The 17,324-nt window shown below is 40.2% G+C and overlaps 1 protein-coding gene across 1 annotated transcript in view; it reads left to right on the plus strand.

The window, feature by feature from the left end:
• The window catches only part of RSU1 (Ras suppressor protein 1), a 308,922-nt gene that overhangs the window by 177,213 nt on the left and 114,385 nt on the right, over positions 1–17,324 (plus strand). The window lies entirely within an intron of this gene.

The following is a 17,324-nucleotide window of genomic DNA, read 5'->3' on the forward strand; positions in this document are numbered from 1 at the left end:
ATTTAAGTAAAAAAGCAATGTTTAAGGATGATGTGTAAGGATAGCCCCAGTTGTTTAAAAAGGAATTTGTGTTTATGTTTGCACAGAAAAATGAAATGACTTGGGACTTTATGGCTGATAAATTATCTCTGTATGGTGGGTTAAGATTTTTTTTTAATTTTCCTTTTTATACTTACTGTATACTTTAAATTTTCTATAATGAGCATGTATACTTTTGTAATCAGAAAATATTAAATGCATATTTTTTCAAAATAAAATTGCTGTTTTATGTAATCCAGAAAATATCATATATTTAAATTCAAAGCATAATTTAAAATGTTGGGGTGATTTTCTTTCTTTCTTTTTTTTCTTTTGTCAGTAAAGTCGGATTTTCACACCTTTATATACACTTGGTTACTTGATACCTAGTTCAACAAAATATCCACAGTTGAAAAGGGAGCTCTTTTCCCTTAGTTTTATTGAGATTGTCGATTATGACATACAGCACTGTGTAAGCTTAAGGTGTACAGGATAATGACTTACGTATATTGTGAAATGATTACCATGATAAGTTAAGATCATCACCTCATATGGATACAAAAGGAAAAAGAAAAGTTTTTTCCCTGTGTTGAGAATTCTTAGAAGCTACTCTCTTAACAACTTTCAAACACACCGTACAGCAGTGTTAGCTATCGTCATGTTGCACATTACATCCCTGGTACTTATATGTCTTATAACTAGAAGTTTGTACCTTATGATCACCTTCCTCCAATTCCCTCTTCCTCACCTCTTGCCTCTGGTAACCACAAATCTGATCTCTTTTTCTATGAGTTTGGTTTTTTGTTTTGTTTTAATTTAATTTTTTTTTAAATTCGATCCATAAGTAAGGTCATACAATATTTGTCTTTCTCTGACTTATGTCACTTAGCATAACACCTCAAAGTCCATCCATGTTGTCACAAATGGCAGGATTTCCTTCTTTTTTATGGCTGAGTAATATTTCATTGTGTGGATATTCAGTTTCTCAGCACCGTTTATTGAAGAGATTGTATTTTCTCTTTGAGTGTTCTTGGTTCCCTATTAAATATTAGTTGGCCATATATGCATGGCTTTATTTGGAAGCTGTCAATTCTGTTCCATTGGTTAATATGTCTGTTCTTATGCCTGTACCATACTGTTTTGATTACTATAGCTTTATAATAAAGCTTGAAATCAGGAAGCATGAAGCCTCCAGCTTGTTCTTCTTTCCCAGAATTGCTTTGGCTGTTCAGGGTCTTTTGTGGTTCCACATAAATTTTACGATTGTTTTTTTCTGCTTACATAAAAAATGCCTTTGGACTCCTGATAGGGATTGCCTTGAATCTGTAGATGGCTTTGTGTAGTATGGGCATTTTAGCAATATCAATTCTTCCAATCCAAGAACACAGGATACTTTTCCATTTATTTGTGTCTTCTTCAGTTTCTTTCATCCATGTCTTAGAGTTTTCAGTGTGGAGATCTTTTGGCTTCTTAAATATAAATATAAATATATTCCTAAGTAAATATATTTACTTAGGTTAAATACATTCCTAGCTATTTTATTCTTTTCGATGCTATTGTAAAAGAGATCATTTTCTTTATTTCTTTTTCAGATAATTTGTTAGTGTATAGAAATGCTACTGATCTTTGTGTATTAACTTTGTATCCTATAAGTTTACTGAATTCATCAATTAGATAGAACCTTTTTTAGTGGAGTCTTTAGGATTTTTCTATGTATAAAATCATGTCATCTGCAAATAGAGGCAGTTTTACTTTTTATTTTCCGATTCTGATGCCTTTTATTTCTTTTTCTTGCCTGACTCCTCTGGCTTGGTCTTCCAGGACTATGTTAACTAAGAATGGTGAGAGCGGGCACACTTGTCTTATTTCTGATGTTAGAAGAAAAGCTTTCAACCTTTCACCATTGCGTATGAGATTAGCTATGGGCTTATCATATATGACCTTTATTATGTTGAGATTCATTCCTTCTCTACCTAATTTAAGAGTTTTTACCATGAACGGATGTTGAATTTTGTCAAATGCTTTTTCTGCATCTATAGAGATGATCATACAGTTTTTTTCTTTCATCTTATTAGTATGATATATCACATTGATTGATTTGTGCATGTTGAACCATCCTTGCATCCCAGGGATAAATCCCACTTAATCATAGTGAATGATCTTTTTAATGTGCTGCTGAATTCAGTTTGAATTATTGAGAATTTGTTGTTCTTACTGCTGTTGAGTTGACTCTGACTGGTAGTGACCCTGTGTACAGCAGGGTGGAACCTTGCCCAGTTTTTTTGCCCTAGCATCCTCCCACCTTCTGGCACTAGATCAGACAATTCACAGTGTTCATGGCCAGTTTTATCAGAAGTGGGTGGCGAGCTTCTTCCTGGTCTCTCTTAGTCTGGAAGCTCCACTGAAACCTTTTCACACAGGTGACCCTGCTGGTATTGAAAATACCATTGGCATAGCTTTCAGCAGTACAGCAACATGCAACCACCACAGTATGACAACTGACAGATGGGTGGCATGGTTCCCTGAATGGGAAATAAACCTGGGTCGTGGTGGTGAGAATGCCAAATCTTAACCACTATACCAGCAAAGCAAGCCTTATTGAGAATATTTGCATCTGTATTCATCAAAGATGTTGGCCTGTAGTTTTCTTTTCTTGTAGTGTCCTTTTCTAGCTTTGGTATCAGGGTCATACTGGCCTTGTAAAGTGAGTTTGGGAGCATTTCCTCCTCTCCAGTTTTTTGGAAGAATTTGAGAAGGATAGGTGTTAATTCTTCTTTAGCTGTTTGGTAAAATTCACCCGCCTAGCCATCTGGTCCTGAGCTTTTCTTTATTCAGAGATTTTTGATTACTGAGCCAATCTCCTTAGTCCTAATTGGTGTGTTCAGATTTTCTATTTATTCCTGATTCAGTCTTGGTAGAGTGTGTGTTTCTAAGATTTCTTGTTAGAAATCTTCTAGGTTGTCCTTTCATTTCTTCTAGGTTGTCCAGTTTGCTGTTGTATAGTTGTTCATTGTAGATATTTATGATCTTTTGTATAGCTATGATATCAGTTGTAATATGTCCTCTTTCACTTATAATTTTGTCAGTTTGGGTTCTTTCTCTTTTCTCATTGGTTAGTCTAGCTAAAGGTTTGTCAATTTTGTTTATCTTTTCAATGAGCCAACTCTTAGTTTTGTTATTCTTTTCTATTGTTTTATTTCTGTTTTGATCTTTATTACTTTCTTTCTTCTGCTAACTGTTCTTCTTTTTCCAGTTCCTTGAGGTGTAGAGTTAAGTTATTTAAGATCTTTCTTAATGTAGGTTTTCATTACTGTGAACTTCCCTCTTAGAACTGCTTTTGCTGCATTTCATAAGTTTTGGTATGTTATGTTACCATTTTTGTTTGTCTCAAGATACTTTTAATTTTTCCTTTAATTTCTTCTTTGATCCATTGATTGTTCAGGAGAGTGTTTAATTTCCATGTATTCATGAGTTTTCCAGTTTTGTCCTGTTCTTGATTTCTAATTTCATTCCATTATAGTCAGAGAAGATAACTTGGTATGATTTCCGTCTTCTTGATTTTCTGAGACTTGTTTTGTGGCCTAATGTGGTCTATCCTAGAAAATGTTCCATGTGCACTTGAGAAGAACGTGTATTCTACTGTTGTCAGATAGACTGTTCTGTATATGTCTGTGAGGTCCATTTGGTTGATAGTGGTGTTCAGATTCACTGTTTGCTTATTGATTCTCTGTCTGGATGATCTATCCATTGTTGAGAGTGGGGTATTAAAGTCCCCAACTATTATTGTATTTCTGTTTATTTCTCCTTTAAGCGCTGTTAGGTTTGGCTTTATATTTATATTTAGGTGCCCTGAGGTTGAGTGCATGAATATTTACAATTGTTATACCTTCTTGATGGATTGACCCCTTTTTCATTATATAATGACTTTCTTTGTCTCTTTTTGCCATTTTTAAAGTCTGTTTTGTCTAATGTAAGTATAGCTACCCCTGCCTTTTGTTGTTGTTACCATTTGCTTGAAATGTCTTTTCCAGCCCTTCACTCTCAGTCTGTGTGTCATTAAGGCTAAAATGAGGCTCTTGTAGACAGCGTATCATTGGTGGTTGTTTTCAAGAATTTATTCAGACATGCTATGTCTTTGATTGGAGAATTTAATCCATGTACATTTAAAGTAATTATTGATAGGTAAGGATTTACTATTGCCATCTTAATTGTTTTCTAGCTATTTTCTAGATCCATTATTTCTCCTCATCCCACTATTTTTTATGTGTGTTTTGATGTCTGTTGGTATCAGTATGTGTTGACTTCTTTATCATGTTCTTTTGTATAATTACTACAGGTTTTTCCTTTGTGGTTACCATGAGGTTTACATAAAATATTTTAAAGTTATAATACCCTATTTTAAACTGATGATAATTTAACTTTGATAGCATTCCTAAACTTTACACTTTTACTTCTCCTCTCCTTCACATTTTAGGTTATTGATGCTACAGTTTAAATTTTTTGTATTGTATATCCAATAACAGATTATTATAGTTATGATTATTTTTACTATGTGTTTTTTAATTTTTAAGTAAGAGTTGTAAGTGGATTACACACCATCATTATTGTATTACAGAATATGACTTTGACTATATGTTTACCATTACCAATGAGTTTTACACTACTTTCTTATGTTTTTATGATATTAATTAGCATTGTTTACTTTCACTCAAAGAATTCCCTTTAGCATTTCTTCTAAGACAAGTCTAGTGGTGATGAACTTCTTGGCTTTTTGTTTATTCAGTAAAGTTTTTCTCTCTCCTTCATTTCTGAAGGACAGCTTTCCTGTGTATAGAATTCTTGGTTGACAGTATTTTTCTTTCAATATTTTGAATATATCATCCCATTCTTTCCTGGCCTGAAAAGTTTCTGTTGAGACATCTGCCAGAAGTCTTATGGGGATTCTCTTGTAAATATCTTGTCTCTTTTTTTTCTTGCTGCTTCAAAATTCTTTCTCTTTGACTTGACAATTTATGATTTGTCCTGGTGTGACTCTATTCGAGTTCATCCTGTTTGGGGGTCCTTTTGGCTTCATGGATTTAGGAAGTTTTCAGCCATTATTGCTCTAAATGTACTTTCTGTTCCTTTCTTTTTCTTTTGTCCTTCTGGAATTCCCATAATGTGGATATTGTTTCTTTTGATTGTGTCACATAAATCCCATAGGGTTTCTTTACCCTTTTTCATTCTTTTTTCTTTTTGCTCCTCTGACTGGATAATTTCAAATGTCTTGTCTTCTCAGTCACTGATTCTTTCTTCTGCGCTGCCAGTTCTGCTTGTGAAGCTCTCTATTGAATTCTTTAGTTCAGTCATTGTATTTTTCATCACTAGCATGTCTAGTTTTTTTGATGGTTTCTATTTCTTTGTTGAACTTCTCATTTGGTTCATGAATTGTTTTCCTAATTTAATTTAGTTGCCTGTATGTGTGTTTCTGTAGTTCTCTGAACTTCTTTAAGAGAACTATTCTGCATTCTTTGACAGTTCAGAGATCTCCATTTCTTTAGGGTCATTTATTGGAGTTTTATTAGTTTCCTTTGGTGGCATCATGTTTACCTGATTTTTTATGATCTTTGATTCCTTGTGTTGGTAGCTTTGCATTTGAGTAGGTGGTCTCTTTTCCAGACTTTGCAGATTTGCTTTGGCAGAGATAGTGCTTTACCAGTCAGCTCAGTTTAGGTCTCTGGATGTGTCCACTCATAATGTCCTTGGGCAAGTAGGGCTTGCTTTCAGGATCAGTTTTTGGGCAAGGCCACTGCTTGAGCTCTGAGGGTGGCGGATATGGTTGCCACTGGCTGAGAACATGTGGTTAGGACTGCTGGCTTGCTTCCTTGCCCAAGTGAGGCTGTGCAATGGGTTCTGCAGTTGCCTTGGTTCTCTGCTCAGGCATCCTAGACAATTAGTACTGAGTAGTTGACTCAGAGGTAGGTGGGGCTATGAATTTCCCTTCCCTGGTGGAGTAGCAGAACAGGCCCCAAGGCCTACAAAGCTGCTTGTTTGGGTACCCAAATCCTGCAAGAATGCACACTGAATTCCCTGGCCAGGTGAAACCACTAGTTTTGCTCTGCAGATAGAGCAACACACGGTCTGCGCTCTCTGTTCAAGGGACACTGTAAGCAGAGCTTTTGGGATGGGCTATGCAATTCATGTGTTCTCTGGTTGGGTTCCCTGGTTGGCCAGGCTGAAGGCTATATTCAGCAATGAGCAGGGCTATGAATTAGTTTCCCTGCCCAGGAGGAGTGGGGGAACCAGCTCAAGCTTGGCAACGCTCTCTGTAGTTTTACTTTGGCAGCCTGCACCCCAAGTTCCCTGGCTGAATGGTGCCACTGGCTTTGCCCTGTAGATCAGCTCTGCCTGCCAGACTCTACACACCAGTGTTGCTGGGCCATGCAGCTTTCCAGGTGTTCTGGTCAGTCGAGTTGGGAGCTACAGTCAGCAGTGGGTGGGGCTCTGAATTAGCTCCCCTTTTTGGATGAAGCAATGAAGTCAGCTCCAAGCAGCCTCCAAGAAACCTGGGAAGGTTTCACCATCAGGCTTTCTGGTCAGATCAGGTCAAAAGCAACACTCAGCAGTCAGTGAGGGCTCTGAGTAGCTCGCCTGCCTGGGTTGAATGAGAGAACCAGCTCCTAGCCTGGAAAAGCTCTTTGTTTGTGGTCTTGACTCTGGTGACCTCACCCTAAGTTCCCTAGCTGAACTGTGCCACTGGCTCTGACTTGTGGACGATTAGCTCTGACTGCCCAACTCTCTGCTTGAGTGTTGCCAGGCTACATAGCTTCCAGTTGTTCCGACAAGGCTCTCTGGTCAGGAGGGGCCAGGTGCTACACTCAGCAGTGGGCCAGGCTATGACTCAGCTCCCCTGCCTGGGCTGGGAGCAGACCAGGCTCCAGGGCCAGCAAGGCTCTTTGTTTGAAGACCCTAATCAGGCAGACCTGCCCCCCACTGAGTTTCCCTGGTCAAACTGCACCTCAGTTTTAGCTCTGCAGATGAACAGAGCCACTGCTTGGGACTACTCCTTGGGTTCTACAGGTAGGAACTATTCTGCCAAAATTCAAGCACTGGTTGTTGCAAGCCTTTACACCCTTCTCCATCACAATCATATTCCTAGTGGTCAAGCCCTGCAGATTTCCCTTGTTCCCCATGAGGTGCACCCAAGGTGGAGACTCCAAAGAAGCAACCCACTAGGGGTGCTAGATGTCTGCCCTCGTCTCTCTTTTCCCTCTGGAGGAACTGTAGGCTGGGGGAGACCTCTGCATGTGGCTCTGTGCTGACCTCGGAGCGGGGCAACACGGTCAGTGTGTAGCTGCTCCTCTTACCCTTCTAATGCAGTCTGTGTTGGTCTCTGTGGTGCAGGGGTCGACTCAGCCTCACCCCCAGGTTCTAGGATTTTCTCAGTGGTGTCTTGTCCATGAATAGTTGTTAGTTGTTCCCGTGAGGGAGAGCCAAGTCAGGAACAACATACGTCGCCGTTTTGGTGATGGCACTCTCTCCAAAAGGTATCTTTTTAACAAAGAGAACCTGATCTTTTCAGCACAACGATGAGATTGGTTGTTGCTGTGGGTGCCTTGTAGTCTCTCAAGGTAGCCTCTGATGTGGTGCTCTGAGCCTAAGTGGGAAACTATGGATATTTTTTTAATCCTTGTTTGAAACATCCTTCCTCATACTTCACCTCCTTATATAAAATACTGACCCTGCCCATGTGCTGGATACCTTCGAGGTGGCATGCAAAATACTTTTGTGTACATAATTGTATTCGGTCCTTGCAACTACCATGTGAGATGGGCAGGGCAGGATTACTTAGGAATAAATTGTATAATTGTATATGATGTGGAAGAGAAGTGTTTTTCTTTGCTGGAAGTTGTTCCATTTATTATGAGTCTTGATTTTTTTTTTTCCCACTTAAGATAGGAGCAAGTAGAAAAAGTGGAAGCAACTGGAATAGGTTGGGGTTGGGGGAGAAGTTCGTTGTTAAAAAGGTTTTGTGGGTTTTTTTGTTGCAGGATTACTCAGAGACTTTGCCATCTTACTGTGCATTTTGTATCTCTGAGAAGGAGCTATGGTATGCTGGGCAATTTGACCAGAGAACCACTTTTTTCACTGAGCATTACAATGTACTTTTAATCTGTAGAACCCGTGTTGGAAAATGCGCTCTATAGGATCAAGCGTCTGGCCTGGAGTCACATCAGATTCCCTCTGTGGAATCAAAGCTCCTTGGAAACCACTTAGCATAGGTGAATCCTCACTTTGATAAGTTGGAATAGATATAGCATGAAAATCTTATGAATCCAGAGGGAATTGGGTTCTCTAAGTCACTGTGTCAATATTAAATGCTGGAAATATAGAAGTCGACCCCAACTTTCTATGTTTTACTTACTTACAGTCACATATTATGTTTCTTGTTGTTTTACTTGCACTTAATACTTGTTTGTTGCACTGAGTTGAAAATGTAAGTTTATAACAGTTAAGTTTCTGACAAAGCTTCATAATAATATCCCACATACACCCTGTTAGGAAATCCTCTAGGCTCCACCTTCAAAATGTAACCAAACTGCAGACTTCTCACCTTCTTCTCCCACCTGGGTGCCAGCCACCCTCACTTCTCACCTAGATTATTGCAATATCCTCCACTTGGCTGTCTGCTTTCACTCTTGTCCTCTTACCGTCTCTATGATCAAGAGTGATCCTTTTAAGACAGACATCAGAAGATACTTCTGCTCAGAATCTCCCACCGGTGTCTCCTTGTCTCCTTTCACCCAGAGTAAAAGCTCCAGTGACTGGTCTGCAAGGTCTTATGTGGTCTGCTGTCCCTCTCCTGCTTGTCTCGTTCACTGTGCTCCAGCCACCCTGGCCTCGAGGTGCCTCCCTCTTCAGGCCTTTTGTGCTTTTGATCCTTTCCTAGAATGTTCTGTCCCCAAATATAAGTTCCTCATCACCTTCAAATCTTTGTTAAAAAGTCACTTTCTCAATAAAGCCTACCCTGCCCCCTGTTTTAAATTGCAGTTTGTTTTGTTTATTACTTGTCCCCACCCCCAGAAGGTATGCTCCATCGTCCCTAGAATGTATGCCCCATTGTCCCTAGAAAGTAGGCTCCATCATCCCTAGAATGTAGTAGAATGTAGGCTCCATCATCCCTAGAATATAGGCTCCATCGTCCCTAGAATGGATGGAAAAGAATCAGCAAACTATGGCCCACAAGTCAAATCCTGCCCATGCCTGTTTTTGTAAATAAAGTTTTACTGAAACACAGCGATTCTCATTCATTTACATCTTGTCTCTGCTTTTGTGCTATCACAGCAGAGCTGACTAGTTGTGACGGAGACTATATGGCCCCCCCAAAGCCAAAAATATTTGCTGTCTGGCCCTTTACAGAAAAAGTCTGCTGATTATTCCATTAACTGTTATATCTCCAGCACTTAGAATGGTGCCCGATGTACAGCAGGAGCTCAATAAATGTTTGTTTAATTACATTCAATACTATTGTCATTAATATAAAGCTAACATTAAGGAAGAAGGAAGGGGAAAATCTTAGACATTCCTTTAGAGTTTTCTGTTTTGTAATTTGAGTCTATTTTATCAAGGCCAAATTTCCGTAAGTGGAAAACAGTCTCTGAATATTACAGGTGAGACTTTATTCAACCCTGTAAAAGTTCAAACAAACTTTTACCTGAATTTTTTGGTTCTCCTGTAAGGACCCAATTGTTACACACTTGATTATTTAAAACCTTCCTCCAATAACCATTCATCTCTTCTGTAGCAGCTTGAACTTGAAGGGCCCTGCACCCCAATGTACCTGTTATGAGTCCACAGGAAGGGCCCAAAAGTAAAATCCAAAGTGCTCTGGTCAATATAAGTCAAAAGAGCCTGTGGATCTTCACCAAAATCCACGTCTCTGGAAAATGATGTTTAAAGACAGCAGGACCAGCAGCCAAAATACTACTGGTCTCTGTCTACTCTGAACACTTTGTGACCTCAAATTAGGCATTAACCAATTATGTGTATATTTCTCCACCTACAATGTCAACAAAAGATCATGCTATGTAGTATACTATAGTTAGGTATGTGTAGTGTATATATGTGTCCTGTGTCATGATCTTCAAATATATACACTTACATATATACATATAGATGCACAAATATATATGCGTGTGTCATTGATCTTTCCATCAATAATAGGAGACCCTTGTGCCCTTTACAAATGTCCTGTTTCTATTAATACTGCATATACATATCTTGTGATAGTACCTGTTACTTCATGCTTATTTCATACATAACTGAACTTGGTGACTTGCCATTGCTTGATTTTATCCTGAATATGTTTTGTATTACTAATAGCACTTAGTGATTGAGTGACTTGCATGTCTCAGGCACTTTATGTTTTCTTTCATTCTCGTTCAGTGGTCATCCTCATTTCATAGGAAATTTGACTCAGATTAGGGGACATTCCTAAGGGACCAAAGCTAGTGAGTGGCAGAGCAAGGATGTAGAAGAAAATTCTTTTGAGTCTAGAGCAAATACTCTTTCCTCAATCCCACGTTGCCACTCTGCTGTCAAGCATGGCTCCCTGAGTCTCTCCAAAAGGTGGCAATTTCCCTTCCCATCGTCTCTTAAATTGGAGTTTCTGGTTTGGATCTCCTGAAATGTTCGTTTTATTAACTTGTTAAGTCAGGGCATGATGACAGCCAGGTCGGTGAAGCATTATCCCATTTCTATACATCCTGGACCTTTGGTTTCCACTGTTTCTGTCCCCCAAGCTTGGTAGGGTGACAGCATCTCTCTGATGCCCAAGTGATGTGTTGACTAAAGCAGATCAGCCTCACTCCTGAGAATAGCACTGCTTTTCCTTTCTCGTCCAGAACGCAGCACTTCACACACTGTCCCATCAAGGAAGGATTTCCCTCCAAAGGGGATTCTCTCACATGACCCGCCCAAAGAGCAGTCCCTCCTGAAATAGGTGGCAAGTGTCTTTGGGTTTCATTTTCAAGGAATTTTGGCCTGGCATGATTGGACTCCTTGTGACTTTGTTTCTAGTGGCTCAGTCACAGACCAAGGAGAGACCCCATCTTATTCACCCTGGTATGCTCAGACCTCGCAGAGCACATAGAGCATTTTGGACATTCGAATGTTACTGAATGAATGAATACTGTTTCCACTGGATATTTCTTACATCTTGTTGCTATTTTACCTATGTGTTTATTCTCATTTGATAAATGGAGAGGCCATGTCTTATAATGGGATGTTTAAAGGCTTTCTGAAGAATCAGGCAGTACATCTAATAAGCTTGCAGGCCCAGGAATTGAGAGTGAACTAAGTAAGCAGGGTCAGGTAAGAAGGTAGTGTTATCAGAAAAGGCCTCTAGTTAGGAAATTTGTTCATCCCCAATTGCTTAAGAACCCAACAAGACTTCGGTTATGCAGCTGCCAGTACACACAGCTCCCTGAGGTCAAGAATTCTCTCCCATCCCAGAAACCCTCTTGGTTTACACATTCACAGGACCAACTTTATATGTCTCTAGAGGCACCATCTTCTTGATGCTTCTACTGCCCAGTGTGCTGTGAAATTGGCATTCTCCGTATACAGGTGTTGTCAGCAAAACCGGCTCATCTCTGCCCCAGGAGGAAGGCAGCTTCCACGGCTAACAGCTGAAAGTCGGGAAAGCAGCCCAATCCATTCATAACTCCCCCGGAGTGCCACCGAAAATAGCCCTGCCACACCAGGCGGACAGTCTCGCTGCTTGTGTGGGCTGCTGTATTTGTCACTATGCAACCACGATTTTAACAAAGATCTACTTTTTAAGTCGCACAACGCAGCCGCGAGACTGATATTTCCATTAGGGAAGGCCCTGCCTGTAGATGAGGAGCTCTGAGCTCCCGGATTCTCTAACCATTTAGCAGTTCTAGTATAGGGTGGAGCTTTTTTGTTGCTGTTTTGTTGGGATCAGTGATGGAAGGGCTTTGGGTGAAAGGCAATAAAAATCACACCTGATCCTAAAACAAACCATCTGAGGGAGTGGTGGCTTAAATTTCAGGTGCATGGAGGACACACATGAAGATGCTGGGGCTCCCCCGGGCCAGGAAGAAGCTGCTGCTGGAGGGAGCCGTCCACGTTGATGGGGGTGTTCAGATGGGCTTGGGCTTTGACTTTCCTTGGTCAGAAGTCACCTGCCTTGGGTATTAGGCTGGGTTGAATAGGGTTCCCCCAAAGATTCATGTCCATCTGGAACTTCAGGATATAACCTTATTTGGAAATATAGTCTTTTCAGATGTAATTAGTTAAGTTAAAATGAAGTCATACTGGATTAGATGTGCCCTAAATCCAATGATTGATGTCCTTGTAAGAGCACCATTTGGTAACAGATGCACACAGAGAAGAAGACCATGTGACCGTGGAGGCAGAGATTGGAGCGATGCAGCTACAAGCCAAGGGATGCCAAGGTTTGCCGGCAACATCAAAAGCTGGAGAAAGCAATGAAAGATCCTTCCCGACAGCCTTCGGAGGGAACATGGCCCTGCTGACACCTTGATTTGGGGCTTCTCACCTCCAGAACTGTGTCAGAATACATTGCTGTTGATTTAGGCCACAAAGTTGGTGGTACTTTGTTACGGCAAAGTGGGAAATGAATACAGGCATCTAGAACCAGCTCAGGGCAGACCTGGGCTGCTTCCCTGCGAGAGGCCAGCGAGGACCACAGAACATGATGTGCGGCCAGCAGTGACTGCCCCTCTGATCAGAATGGAGAAGCCAGAGCAGACTAGGGCTGTCTGTGGTTTCGTTCCATTGTTGGCAGGCCCAGAACTGTGTATGGTCACCATCCTGGGATCCAGCACATTGGCCTAGACTCTGTGTCCCTGGAGTGCTAAGGGAGATGACTTACCCCATTCCTGGCTATGCATCCAGGTCCCCAGTTAAGAACCTGAATGATTGCTACTTCATCGGGTAGCTTCTATTGCTGCAGAAAAAGGCTAAAAATGGAATGATCTCTTTTGAGGAAAGAAAAGCTTTTGGTTACTTCATTAAAGAAATCTCATTTCTTTATAGGTGTGGGGTGACATGCTGTATTCACGCTTATTTTCTGATGCAGAGCTATAAACAAAGACAAAAAGAATCAACATGAAGAGGGTTTTTCCAAGCTGGCTAAATTATCTTATTTTTTTCTTTGTTGCCTAGGTACAGTTTTATGAACAGAATGAAAAGCTCTCATCCAGTTGCCCCCTGAAAAACTTTCACAATGGGTTTGTGATAATAGAAGTGATTCTTTAATTCATTCATCAAAGAACATTTATTGGCTATATGTAGAATATGTGCTTATTCTCACAGATTATCTCTGGAAGCATATAGGTAACAGCAGAGGTTGCCTCTCGGGACAGAAACTGGGGATTTACTTTTCACTGTCTACTCTTTAAAAAATTATCTACATGTATCAAATATTTAGAATAAATAAATAGAATTTTAACTTTAGCATGCCAATGGTCTCTCTAAAATAATTTTTAAATATTTATCAAGCATGCATTACATACAGATGCTATACTAACTATGGAGTATACAGTTTTTCAACAAAGCAGACACCATCCCCGCCCCCATGGAACTTAATAGTCTAGTGTAATGCGAGAAACCATCGATAAACTAATATGCACACAGATAATTATAAAATTACAAATTTGATAATCCTCTGAAAGGGAAGAATTTGGTACTGTAAGAAAGAATAACACAAGGGACTGAACAAGATTGGGGCATCACTGAAAACCTGAGGGAGTCATGTTTTCTCTGAAAGAAGGTAGAAGTTAACCAGACAAGAAGAGGGGAAAGGAAGTCAAGCTGAAGCCTTGAGCCGAACAGGAGCTTGGTACATTTCTCAAACTGGAGAAAGGCCAGAGTGGCTGGAGAAGAGGGAAGAGGTAGGAGAGATGAGCAGGCACCAGATCTCACAGGATTTTCATTCATTGAACAAATGTTCATGGAGTGCCTCCTTCATGCCTGGTACTAGAAACACAGCGGGAAATAAATACAAAGCTTTCTCAGCCGTCTTATGGAGTCTGGATTTCATCAGGAGCCCAAACAGAATCCGTTGAAGGATTTGAAGCAGAGAATTCATATGATCTGATGTAGATATTTAATAGACCACTTTGGAGCAGTGGAGAATAGATGTATCAGGCTGCCTTGGCGCAGTAGAACCTAGGTGATGAGCTCTGTCAGGCTACTTGGCTGCGTGGATACCAAGGTTAACAATACCAATGTTTATTTTTCTGGCCTCAAATAGCAAAATGGCGGCCATTCTATTCCACAGCAGTGGTGTGTCCATGCTGTTAAAAGTCTTTGTAGGAAACCAAAAACTGAGAAGTGGTATTTAATCTGGTTATTTGTTTTTACCACTGACTTTTTAAAAAGATAATCAACTTCATTTTACCAGGAAGAGCAATTAGCACAAATTAAGTTCCCCACTGCGCCATCATTTAGCAAACTGCTATAAATGCAGGGCTATATAACAATACCAGAATAAGACCAGGCACCAAATCGTCACACTCAATCAATTAAGGATATTCCTGTTGTAACTTTTGTTTTGCTGTTTTACTCTTCAAGGCCACTAACATAGCCCTCCTAGCAGCTCATTGATTCTTTTTCTCTATGATTTCTGACTGTAAGAGAACAGAGATCACCAACTTTATAAAGTAGAGATCATATATGTGCATAATAAGAGTTCTTACCACATTTACATTTTTCACATTTTCCCAAGAAATGCTTCCTTGCATATAGTTAGCAACTTATGCCGTTATATATGGAGACAGAAGTAGATCTAAGTTCCCTACTCAGCCAATTTCGTTTAATCAAAGATTTGGGAAATAAAATATTGCCATCTTATCCACATCCCCCCTCCTCTTAAAAAAAGATCATAGTATAAAAAAAGGATGTCAAAGAACCTTGGAGGATTCATTCAGACGAGGTTTTTGGAGATCATCTCATTCCAACCCCTGAAGAGAAACCGAAGAGAAACTTGAACAGAAAACTAAAGCCCTGAATCTAGTGATCCCAGAAATTCAAATCTCAGAGCTACGTAGCGGCCAAATCAGACAAGAATTGGGATATCCAGACATAATTCAGAGAACGCTTAATAAAATACTAAAGGAGAAGAATAGAAACAAACCAAGGAAAGGTATGCTAATGTGGTCTGTCCTCGGAACTTGCATAATCACCATACGTAAGTGCACCTCGCTTCCCTCATCCAAAAAGTGAGAATGACAGCACCTGTCTCTTCTGTCTCTTCTCTGAGGAGCTGCCTGATGTAGGAGATCTGATCTTTGGGGAGTGCTTGGAGTTGCCAAAGGCGGGGTGTCAGAGCCTAAGAACATGGCGTACCAGTTATTTTGCTAAAGTGCAAAGCCCTCAGCCCCACCAGCGCATCTGGAGCCAAACCACCGGATCAAATCAGAGCTCGCGCAAAGCCTGCATGACAAAAGCCCCCAGATCTGGAACATGATATAACAGGACAGTTATTTGGATAATCCCAGAGATTTATTTGAGGTGGGAGGGAAAAAACAGACCACCTTCCTTAGCTGTCTGAGAAAAATAGAGCGAAAACTCTTCCAAAGGTGAGCATTGTTTGTTGGAAAGACCTAGAGAAAGATCAAGTGCAATCAAGGGCTAGTGAAATGGAATGGGTGGTTTCATACACATTTTGAAGATTGCCTGAAGCAGAGCACTATATTTGAGTAAAAACCCGACTTAACAGAGATGTGTACTGTCAGCAGGTCTCTCTAGGCCAATCTGTTCTTGCTAGGACTGGATTTCCCTCCCAAAGTAACAGAGAGATAGAAGACCAAAAAAGGAGACTATCTCTCATTTCACCTGGCCCCTAATATGTACCTGGGTCTTTGTGTGTAGTTTCACCTAATTTTAAAGAACCCCAATGCCATATGGTAGTGCTAAAAGATAGGTTTGCATGTCTCAGTTCATTGTTCTTTTTTCATTGTTCTAAAATGGCTTAAACATTAAATCTTGTTGAAATGCACAGAAGCATCTTATTGTAGCTTTGCCTCCCCTGCTGCTGTCTCTTCCAGCCCTTGACGCCCTTCACGTCTTCCAAGAGAAGGTTACAAGCCCTAAGCAGCTCTCCCTAAGTAAGTGGGAGCTTGAGTAAATGAAAAATAAGGAGTGACCAGAATAAATAAGCATCTAGAAAGATGCTTGAGTGAAAACCCTTGAGTAGGCTGATGCCTGGATATCCAAAGCCAAGAACTACTAGGATGACATTGAGAAGAAAAAGAAGGGTAGCAGAAAGATGGTCATGAAAAATCTGCATCTTAACAAAATAATTCAGGTCATTAACAACAGGAGCAATGGGATTCACATTTTATTCCATGGTATTCGAAGTAACAGTAAATAATAATTGTCTCCTTCATCACACCTCCGTTTTGAACATGCAAATTAGGTTAAATTATTTTGGGTTTCCAGCCATATCAACTGAAATCTTCTTGTTAAGGGACTCAAAGCACTTTACAAGTGGGTTTGAATCCCCCTGTGGGGATCTATAGCAAAGCAGCGTACTTCCACCCTCTTTTCGACAGAAAATTTTAAAATGGTAGAAGTTTTGAGAATGATGTTGTCTACCATAATTTTATGCTTAGATCTGTGTGTGGCACAAGTAGTTGTTAAGCGTCAGTAGAGGCTTTAGCTAAATTCCACTGCTTAAAAAGGTGCCTAGGGGATGGGATCTGAAGCCTGCAGAGTCACAAAAGGGTTCTGCCCTCGATTGAGGGGGTTTCTATTACGGAAGAGTCTGTTATAGATGTGAGCCTATGGCTGTATTTCAAAGGCTGTGTTTCTTGAAACATTTTAATGTCCTCCCTCAGTTGGAATCATCAGTGTCCAAAATAACAAATGGTCCCATACTCTTTTTCTCCTCTGTACCTCAGGAGGCTTGCTTTTTTGAAGTAGATGGAAATTGGTTTGGAAATCATGAGGGAGGTCCAGAGAAGACTAAAATCAGCCATTCAAAGCTGCCAACAACCCCTGGACCCCCCTCTAAATTGCTATTTCCATGTCACAGAGTTTTTTCATTTTAAAACATTCTGAGATATTTTCATGGTGTTGTGGCTAACCATTTTTAGTCAGTTAAAAAAAATGCCTTTATCACCTCCCACCAGGAAACTCATGGAACACACTGTTGGATATGCTAAAACTTTTCTCATTTCTCTTTAAAAAATATTAATGGTAAGCATTAAAAAAGAAAGGAAAAGTATTTAATTTGGTTTTCAGAGAGCTTAGGTTGAGATTAAAAATTGTGC

Source organism: Equus asinus, chromosome 29 (genome assembly GCF_041296235.1).
Source record: "Equus asinus isolate D_3611 breed Donkey chromosome 29, EquAss-T2T_v2, whole genome shotgun sequence".
In the NCBI taxonomy this organism is placed as follows: domain Eukaryota; kingdom Metazoa; phylum Chordata; class Mammalia; order Perissodactyla; family Equidae; genus Equus; species Equus asinus.